Source organism: Vigna unguiculata, chromosome 7 (genome assembly GCF_037176805.1).
Source record: "Vigna unguiculata cultivar grain cowpea cultivar isolate G323 ecotype 2 chromosome 7, ASM3717680v1, whole genome shotgun sequence".
In the NCBI taxonomy this organism is placed as follows: domain Eukaryota; kingdom Viridiplantae; phylum Streptophyta; class Magnoliopsida; order Fabales; family Fabaceae; genus Vigna; species Vigna unguiculata.
Genome location: NC_140798.1, coordinates 26200306 through 26210165, shown reverse-complemented (window position 1 = coordinate 26210165; position 9860 = coordinate 26200306). Strand labels below are relative to the sequence as shown.

Below are 9860 nucleotides of genomic sequence, written 5' to 3'. Positions count from 1 at the left end.
TATATATATATATATATATATATATATATATATATATATATATATATATATATATATATATATATATATATATATATATATATATATATATATATATATATATCTAAATGTTATATATGCTTTATACTGTTAGCTCACCCTATCTGCTTGTGTTTAGCGATGATCATGTATTGCGTTACACGAGAGCAGATGATGTCATAGGTGGTTCTGGTGAGGCTTTGATCCGGAGCGGGTATTTCATAGGAAAAAGCTATACTTGAGTTTATTATTTATGGTTTTGAATAATCTTTTAAACACTCATATGGTCGACTTTATCAATCTTATTTGAGTATTATAAATTATGGATTTTAGACTATTTCAAATGTAATAAAAGTTTTAAATTCCCTGAATTTTTGGAAACACGTTAATAATAAATGAAGTTTTATTTTTATTTTCTGATTTTATTATTTAAATTTGTAATATCCGACCGGGATGTTACAACAATCACTAAGAATGTTGGAGGAAAATATTCCAATTATTCTTTGCAAATTGGAAAGAATATTCCCACCTGAGTTCTTTGATTCATTTGTCATATAAAGCATGGCTTGGTGGGCCAGTGCAATATAGGTGGATGTATCCATTTGAAAGGTGATAACCCATGATTACTATATCTTTATAGCTTTACACTTTTATTCTCATTTCAAATCATAATCTATTCATTTCTTTGTATAGATTTAGGGGGAATCAAAACGTTTTGTAAAAACCAAAGCCAAAGTGGAAGGATCAATTTATGAAGCTTACTTGCATTGTGAAACAACATATTTTTGTTCTCATTATTTCAAGAACTTCATCTTATCGCCTAGCAATATTAGGAAGGAAACACACTGGCAAAATCAAGCATGTGACTCAACATTATTAGTGTTTCGAGAAGTTAATCGTCACACAGGGAAGGAGTCGACTCATTGGTTAACTGATGCTGAATTCAACTCTGCTTATGTCCATGTCTTAATCAATTAAGCTGAAGTTAAACTATATCTTGACTATGTTCTAATCTCATTCTATGCACCCTAATCAAGAAATTTCTATACTCACTAATTGTATTCTTATTTAATAGCTCATTCGTTGTGGTTGAGCAAGTACCTAAAAGAACTGCTAATGCTCGAATATACTTAGATTTTCCTTATTTGTTCAAACATCAAGTATGAACTTCATCAAGTTTCTTAAACAAATTGTTATCGAAATTGATGCAATTATTTATTGTTGCCTATTTGTAGGTTCATAATTCACCAATGGTTCCCACAAATCAAGAGTTAAGGGATTTGGCAAATTGGCCCATGAGATGCGTCAAAGAATGGCACACCTACTTTGTTAATGGGTACAAGTTTCACACTAACGAAATACAAAGGAAATAAGACAATTAACTGTGGTGTGTACGTCAAGGGCCTTACAAACGGTGGTTATGATGATTTTTATGGAATAATTCATAAAATATATGAGTTAGAGTACAACACTTGTACTTCTCCAAATAAAGTAGTTATTTTTTATTGTGAATGGTTTGATCCTTCTAGAGATGGTACAAGAGTGAATCCTAAGTATGATATTGTCGAACATGAAATGCGTAAAAGATACCTACCATTTGATCCATTCATTCTAGCAAACAATGTTAGACAAGTGTATTATGTCCCATATTCAACATTTCAGAGCATCAATAAAGGTGGTTGGTGTGTTGCAATACAAACTAAGTCTAGGGGTTGCATTGAGTCAAATGAGGTGGAAGAAGAAATTCCCTATCAAGTTGATGAAATGTCACATGCCCATGAAATAATTGAAGTTGAAGATGTATCTACATTGCATGCCTTTCATAGTGCTCATGAAGAATTGGATGGAGAGATACAAGAAGAAGATGAAGAAGATCTGAACAACCAAGAAGAAGAAGAAGAAGAAGAAGAAGAAGAAGAAGAAGAAGAAGATGATGATGATGATGATGATAATGATGATGATGATGATGATGATGAACATGATGATGACGACGACTATGACGATCATTACAAAAATGATGACGACGACGATGACGACGATTGAATTATTTGGTTGTTGTCAGATGTTATTGTGGTTGTTGTAATTGTTAAATTTATGTAAAAGATTCCCTAATTATCTTTTGGCAAACTTTAAATATATCACTTATAAAAGTATTATCTTTGTGGTTGATACTGTCGGTAATAACAATTGTCATCATACAACTATCTGTTTCATACTTGATGTTTAATTTTGTTGTTTTATACAGTTTGATAGCTGCAATGTCACCTAAGCGTCCATCTAGTTCCAATAAAGGGAAGAAGATATCAAAACCAAGAAATCAGCCACGCTATATCATAAAGGTTCTTAACCAAACACCACATAGTGCACCTATTCAGGCACCATCCCCTTTTAGGGTACCCACACCACACCCTGCTATGGCTACCACACCATCTACATCCACACCACAGCCTTCGCATACAAGACCAGCTCAAAGTACACCCATTCAGTCACCATCCCCTATTGTGGTTCCCATACCTCTTACATCCACACCATAACCTTCCTGTATAGGACCATCCCTTGTTGTGGTTCACATTGTTTCTAGACCTTCCTCATCATCTAATCCCTCTCCTGATCTAGCTTCTGCAACAAATGCTCTTGATTCAGCTGTTGATGATATTGACCTTCCTGACAGATGATTGAATCGTTCAATCGAGGGTAATATATCCCATTATCTTAAAATACAAATTTGTATTACATGACTTGTTATTTGTTTTGCCTTGTTTTTGATGACTTTTATGCATTTATATTTAGGTTTGTTCCTTCTAAAGTTGCTTCTCAGGCCATCACTCCATCTATTAAGCAACAAATTATGTCGCCTTGGCCATCATGGGTGTAAGACCCATGAAATTTAATTAATTAATAAATGCGGGCAAGAAGAACATTTATGGTATTAAAATCTGATTTGCACGATGTGGAAAAGTACTAGCTCAAGTGGTTGAGAGTACTTAATTGTGTGAGAGGACTTGAGTTCGAGTCCTATGTATGCCAATTGTGTGTATTTATTTGTTATTATTTTAAATATATGATAGTCATGCAGTGAAATAATATAATATTTAAATTATATTAGTTAACATGAAACATGAATTGGTATGATGGTTTGGCATTGACTTGGCATATGCATGGTTGTGGGTTCAAACCTCGGAGAACCCAAATTAAACCTTATTTTTTGGTATTTTTGGCTTTGGCTTGAATATGAAAAGTTGAGAGAAAACCCTAGTTGTAGGGCAGTCGAGAGGTGGCTGAAAAATAGACATAATGAGATAGTAAATGTCATTAACATCTAATTAAGACTCAATTTTCGTTTTAGGTAATTAACCTAGCTTTTAGGCACCCTTTAAAAAAACAAAATTTGGTTAATAGTGAGGGTTTTGCAACGCTGGAAATTTTACTCATAAAGAGAGCACAAAATTGAGACTTAGGTTTGAGTGAGATTCTTGGGGGCTGAATTGAGAGGAGGTTAAGGAGGCACTTGGTGTAGGTAGAACTTTTAAATTGTCAAAGCTTTAAGCGAAGGAAAACCAGGTTAGGGGAGTTGTCCACATTAATTTGAAGTTTTGGCATGAGATGTATGATAATTACATGTTAATTATGCATGAACCTTATTTGTTTTGTGATTTTGCTGAATTCTAGAAATTTTCCAAAAACCGCCTGGCTGGCTATACATAGCCGTCAGGCGGCTCATACCCCGTTTACGTGTTTACTGTGTTTTCTGGAGGCAGTGCCTGGCGGTGAAGCCTTGTACCGCCAAGCGACGCAAGCCTGTAACCCATTCTGGGTTCTTCCTGATGAACTGCCTGGCGGTGATGAATTTTTGCCAGGCGACGCGAGTCGGTTTGGCTTGGTTTTGTGATTCTATGCAGATGGGATGATTAGAATTGGGGAAAAATCATGGGTTAGTGGTTAAGAGATGATGTGAGAATGAAATTCTTGAATTCCAGCATAAATGATGATTAAAAATTGATGGAACAGTGAAAAGAGGGGTAGGGTTTAATGACGTGAGAATTGCAGGTCTTATAACCAAATGGGGGAAGCTAATTGGGTAATTCCATTGTGGAAACATACTAATCATTTTGTGTGGGGTTGCTAAACAATTGGAAGAGGGTGATCAATCTGCGTTGGGAAGGTATTAGGAGAAAAGAGTAATACAGGTGCGGGAATTCTGGGAATTTGCCCAGAATCGTATGCACTGCCTGGCGGTACAGGTCTTGCCGCCAGGCGCCATCTCGGGAAATCAGAATTGGAGGCGTTCCGACAGTTGCTAGAACTTATTGGTTTTTGAAAAAGTAAGGATGCGTGTTATTGAGAGTTGGAAATGTTAGCGTAATGATAATCTTGTAATGAGCATGACTATATAACTTGAGAGTGGAATAAATTAGAGTATTGTGGAATTTAGAATTTGGAGTGTCCAAAGATTATAGATATAGACTGTGTACACTGGATTTAGTAGAAAGGCTGGGTTTGAAATTATGTAATCCAATGGAACTTATTGATATAAAAGTGTTAGGGCTTGGAAACAAAATGTGAGATCAGAGGTGTGAGGATTTGTACCTATGGGTGGGGAAATCAAATTGTTAAACCAAAATAGAGGGGGAAACCTAGCTTGCAAATGATCTAATGATGTTGTACAGAATCTTATTTAGTGGAAATTTTAATATAGGTGAACCAAACATGTTGGGGGTGAAATGATGTAGATCATAGGCTTAAGTATGGGCACTATTATAGACTGTAGTTATAACCATTGAACTTGGTTGAGTGATTAACAAGGTCTGCATGCGAACAACAGTGTCTAAATTCATACCAGTACAGTGAAAGTGGTGATATTGGTATGGCGCCTGGCGGTGGGGTTAGGCCGCCAGGCGATAGCAAGGAAACAATGGAGTCCTGGACTTAGTGGCGCCTGGCGGAGGGGAAGGTCCCGCAAGGCGATAGCGGCGGAAACAGTAGCCCTGGAGTGTGTCCAACTGGTGGTGTGGATTGTTCCGCCAGGCGGTGGTTGGAGAATGGTTGATTCTTAGGCGCTTGGCGCCTGGTGCCTGGCAGTACGTGTCTCCCGCCAGGCGATTTGGGAGCTGCTAGCGCCTAGCGGTACGTGTCTCCCACTAGGCGATTTGGTTGCTGTAAGTCCTAGTCATTGGACTTTGTAGGCGTGATCTACTAGAATTTTGGTGATGCTTCAAAGGTAAGATTGTTGGGTTCCTTGAGTTGAGCTCAGAACGTAATCCTTGAGTTGAGCTCGGGATAGGGGTTAAGAACGTAGCATTCCTCGAGTTGAGCTCAGAATGGCATCCCTCGAGTTAAGCTTGGGATGGCGGATGAAAATGAGGATCTTTTGAGTTGAGCTCGGGTTGGCGAGTGTTGCCGGTGTGAGTGTGCTGGTTGTGGCCAGTACGAATGGGTCTCGATAGATTGCCCTCCTTAGGAAATAGCTAATGAATTTGGTAGTCTTGGGACGTTACGAACTATGTTCGTATTTGGGAACTCCACCTGGCGTTAAAGTGTATGATCTGTAGCAATGGTTTCCCGCACGTGCTCTGTCGGTTGTGGTCGATAGGTTTGGCAGCAAATTACCTTGGGGTAATCACTAGAAGAAGTAGAACACGAATAACCTGGTTGTGGCCAGGTGGAATGAATTAGATGGGTTGGAATTCCTATGGGTTGAATGTGTCGTCTACATATATTTATGTTGTATATGTGTATGCTCTTTTATATGTTTAAATCTGTTAAGCTCACCCTATATGTTTGTGCTTGGCGATGATCGTGTGCGCGGTACACTAAGCAGCTGATGTTGATGCAGGTGGTGCTGATGAGACTTAGCCGCGGAGCGGGGATAGCATGGGAGTCTTTTTAATTATTATGTTTTGGAAAGAATTTGTAAACTCCTGTAAGACCTTTTGTTTATTATTTCAGTTTTATAAACTATGGTTTTGGAATTATATGTGGCTTTTATTGTACGTTAATAAAAGTTTTAAATTTCCCGCGTTTTGGGTATTAAGGAATTATTTTAAATGCGACTGGTTATTTAATTAATTTTATTTTATATTATTAAATCCGTAATATCCTGTCGGGATGTTATAATGGGGAGCAATACATGAAGAAGAGAAAGAACCTTTCTGACAACGATTTAAGGTAAAACGTTATGAAACATGTTTTCATTATCTATGAATGTATCTATTTCAAATGCGCAATAGATGTCCACTGTTGTATTTGATTTATTTTATAAATGAAGGTTCAATGGAGACCTGAGCACGAAGCTCAAATTAGAAAAAATTTCCACAATAGAGCATCTAATAGGTTATCTGATATGTTTAGAAATGCTAGGAATGCAGGATAACACCCTTATTGGATTGGGGACCATATCTGGAATCGCCTGCTAGAACATTACAATTTTGCTTCTTATTGCAATAAATGTGCGACAACCCAAAAAATTAGAGCTTCAGAAAAGGGTGGGACCCTACACACGGGTGGTTCCATTACCACTCATGAGCATGCCCTTCGTATGGTATAAACCTTAATTCCTTTTATTTTCATATTATGACTAATTACGTCTTTTATAATGTGTATCTGTTTGCCTTTATTTTGTTACAGGCAAAAGAGCTAGTGCGGGAGGCGTATATTGATGATGTATTTTACCAAACTCATCTTCGCAAGGGATCTGGCAGGTTTGTTGATGAAAGGTCTAGGAGAACACATGTAAGTAAAAACTTATACTATAAATTCCTTTAAACTTAAATATCATACCTTATTGAACTTCATTCTCATTGTTTTCTTTTAACAGGAAGAATTTTCAACTAGACTATCACATGTCAAATCTGAGCAAGGGTCATGTGTTGATGCATTAGACCATATTGATGATGTTGATCAGGAAGACGTCATTAGGACATAGTGCTAGGTTGATGTTATCGGCAAAAAAAATACAGGAAGACTTTATGGGACTAGAGAGCTTGGTAAAAGTTACACTGGAATAGGTATCCACAAACAACAACCATCTTCTTCCAGCAATGTCGAGGAGGCTGTCAACCGACTCACACAATGACTAGAGGAACGTGATCAGGCTTTTCAAAATTTGAGCCAAGATTTTCAAAACCTCCAAAATCTAATCATGGCCTATCTGTCTATTGAAGCCCACACTCGTCTTCAACAACAATCCAGTCCAGCACCGCCCTAGCAATAACACACTTTAGTCCAGCCCACTCTAGTCCAGCCCACTCTAGTCCAACCCACTTCAGTCCAGCCCACTCTAGTCCAACCCACCATAATCCAGCCACAATCCCAGCACCAACAGGACCATGAAGCATAACAAAATCCACCTGATGATTATGTAGATTATTAGATTAGGACTTCGTTCTATATTGACTATCTTACATATTATGTGATTACATTAGTTAAATAACACACTGGACACTATGAATGATGGATGTTTAGATTGCTTTTTCTTTTATATGCGGACATTTTAGAACCTTGATGTTTGTGTGGTGTATCTAGACATATAATGTTAATTTTATGATATTTGTTTGGATTACCTAACTAGGATTATACATGAAATTGGCAAGTCTGATTATATCTGTGAGATTGTAGGTTTGATAATAATTGTGTATGTTTGGAAAGCTTAAATTGCAGAATGCACCAGAATATGACATTCCCACTACCGATGGATATATCCGTCGTAAAATCTGTCGAAAATTCAATCCCCTAACGCATGACATTACTGACGGATTGTCCGTCGATAATTACTGACAGATATATCCATCGGTAACTATTACCTATACCATATTTATCGATGAATTATTTCCCATTGATAATCCGTCGAAAAAGAACGTTTATCGATGAATTGTTTCTACATATTCTTAAAATAGATATGATAAGATCTCAAAATTTTTACCATAAAAAATCTTATGTATCATTTTCAAACTTGGACAACTTTCCATAATTTTGAAAAGGTTTCCAATTAGAATATAAGTGGAGATTACTCCTCTTATTTCCTTTGTTTGTAACGAGATACAAATTATGAAATTTATGGTTAAGACCTTTCTGTATTATTTTAAAAAATTCTTCTTTAAATTTGAAATTTTTATGGATCAAAAGTCATAAACAATTTTGTAGATGAAACTAAAACTCAAACTCCTTTGATTTTTAAAGGCTCAATTAGTTTTTGAAGTTTAACTATTTATTTATTTATTTTAACTTCATTTTATTATTAATAAAATATACAATCAAGTTGTTCCTTTCTTAAAAATGCAATAATGACAATTTCTATCCAATTAGCCATAAAATCGTTCACACATAAAATATTAACGATTTTAATTTCTATATACTATAAATTAGAACAAATGTGTAACGACAATTTAAAATATTAACGATGATAATTGAAAAAAAAAAGTATTTTTTTAAAATTTATTAAGTCCTGAAATATTCACATTGTTATACATTTTTTAAAAAAGTGCATGTTTAATTTTTTTTATTAATAAAGGAATTAAATTGAACAAAATAGCAAATAATATAATAAAAAAAGTAATTAAGTCCTTTCAAAAAAATCCCCATATTAGCACAAAAAACCAAGTCTCATAATGTTGAGCATTCTAATATAATCACCAAATGGATTCATTGAGAAGGAGATTATGATTTGATAAAGTGATGGCAATAGAATGTGCCATTTGTCATCAAATAGAAGATAAGTAATGAATGAGAAATGATTAGTTGAAGCAAACAAGAGTTTATTAGCATATATTAACAACTAACAAAACCAACATAACGTAGAATCTAAAATCTATTCAAACTTAATACAACCATTGATCAATATCTCTCAAAGTAGGGACATATCTCTCTCTGCCCCTTTTCGAAAGTAAAAAAAAAAAAAAAACTTAATCTATTGATTGCCTAAACATGATTAATTAGACAATGATTGTAATAATAACAATAATAAGACAAATCTTGCTTGTATTGCACATAAAATAAACTACTCATTAATTAATAATAGCATATCTAAAGCCATGTAGAGTTTATTCTCTCGCGTGATGGAAAAGAATTTTGTTAAGCTTGTGTCTTTCACTTCTCATATATGAGACAAATATAGTGTCCCAATTACAACTATGCCTTTTAAATGCAACCATCAAAACAAATAATCATGTAAATTCTCTTATAACAATAATATATATATATATATATATATATATATAACAAATAGATTCGTATACGTGAGAATTGTATGTATCAATTCCTATATTGAGAAAGAATATTTAGATTTGAGGATGGTAATAATTTTTTTTTTAAATTGAGTACATATGGAGAAAAAATAAATTCGTCCTTATTCTAAATTAGAAAAACACTTTTATTTAATTTGACATTTTATTTTACTATTTTATAAAAAAATTGTTTAATAAATATTTAAAGGATACAAAACACAAGTATACCTGACAATACATGATTGGAACACAAATTTTATATTTATTAGATGTCAAAGTTTAAAATATATATAATAGAGAGAGAGAAAGAAATTTTTATTTTGAAGATAAAACGGTATAATTAAATTTATACTCATCATCCATTATTAAGTGAAATTATCAAGTTTTCAAATTTTATTTTTTATTAGAAAAGATAGCGCTTTTAATAAAATTTTGATATAAAATTTTTTTTATTTGAAAATTAAATTTTGTTAAGAAATAAATTTTAAGTCTAATTCAACCTTACAAAATTAGTTTGTGCCTCTCACATCTCACATTAAAACATATAAATCTCCTCAAACGTGAGACTAAACACTAATAAATGGTTAGATAACAACTCAATAGCATATGAAAAAAAAATAGACC

General features: G+C 34.3%; 1 pseudogene; it reads left to right on the top strand.

Moving 5' to 3' along the window:
• Nucleotides 1-1313: 1313 nt before the first annotated feature.
• On the top strand, nt 1314-2061 carry LOC146884719 (uncharacterized; annotated as a pseudogene).
• The last annotated feature ends 7799 nt before the right edge of the window (nt 2062-9860 follow it).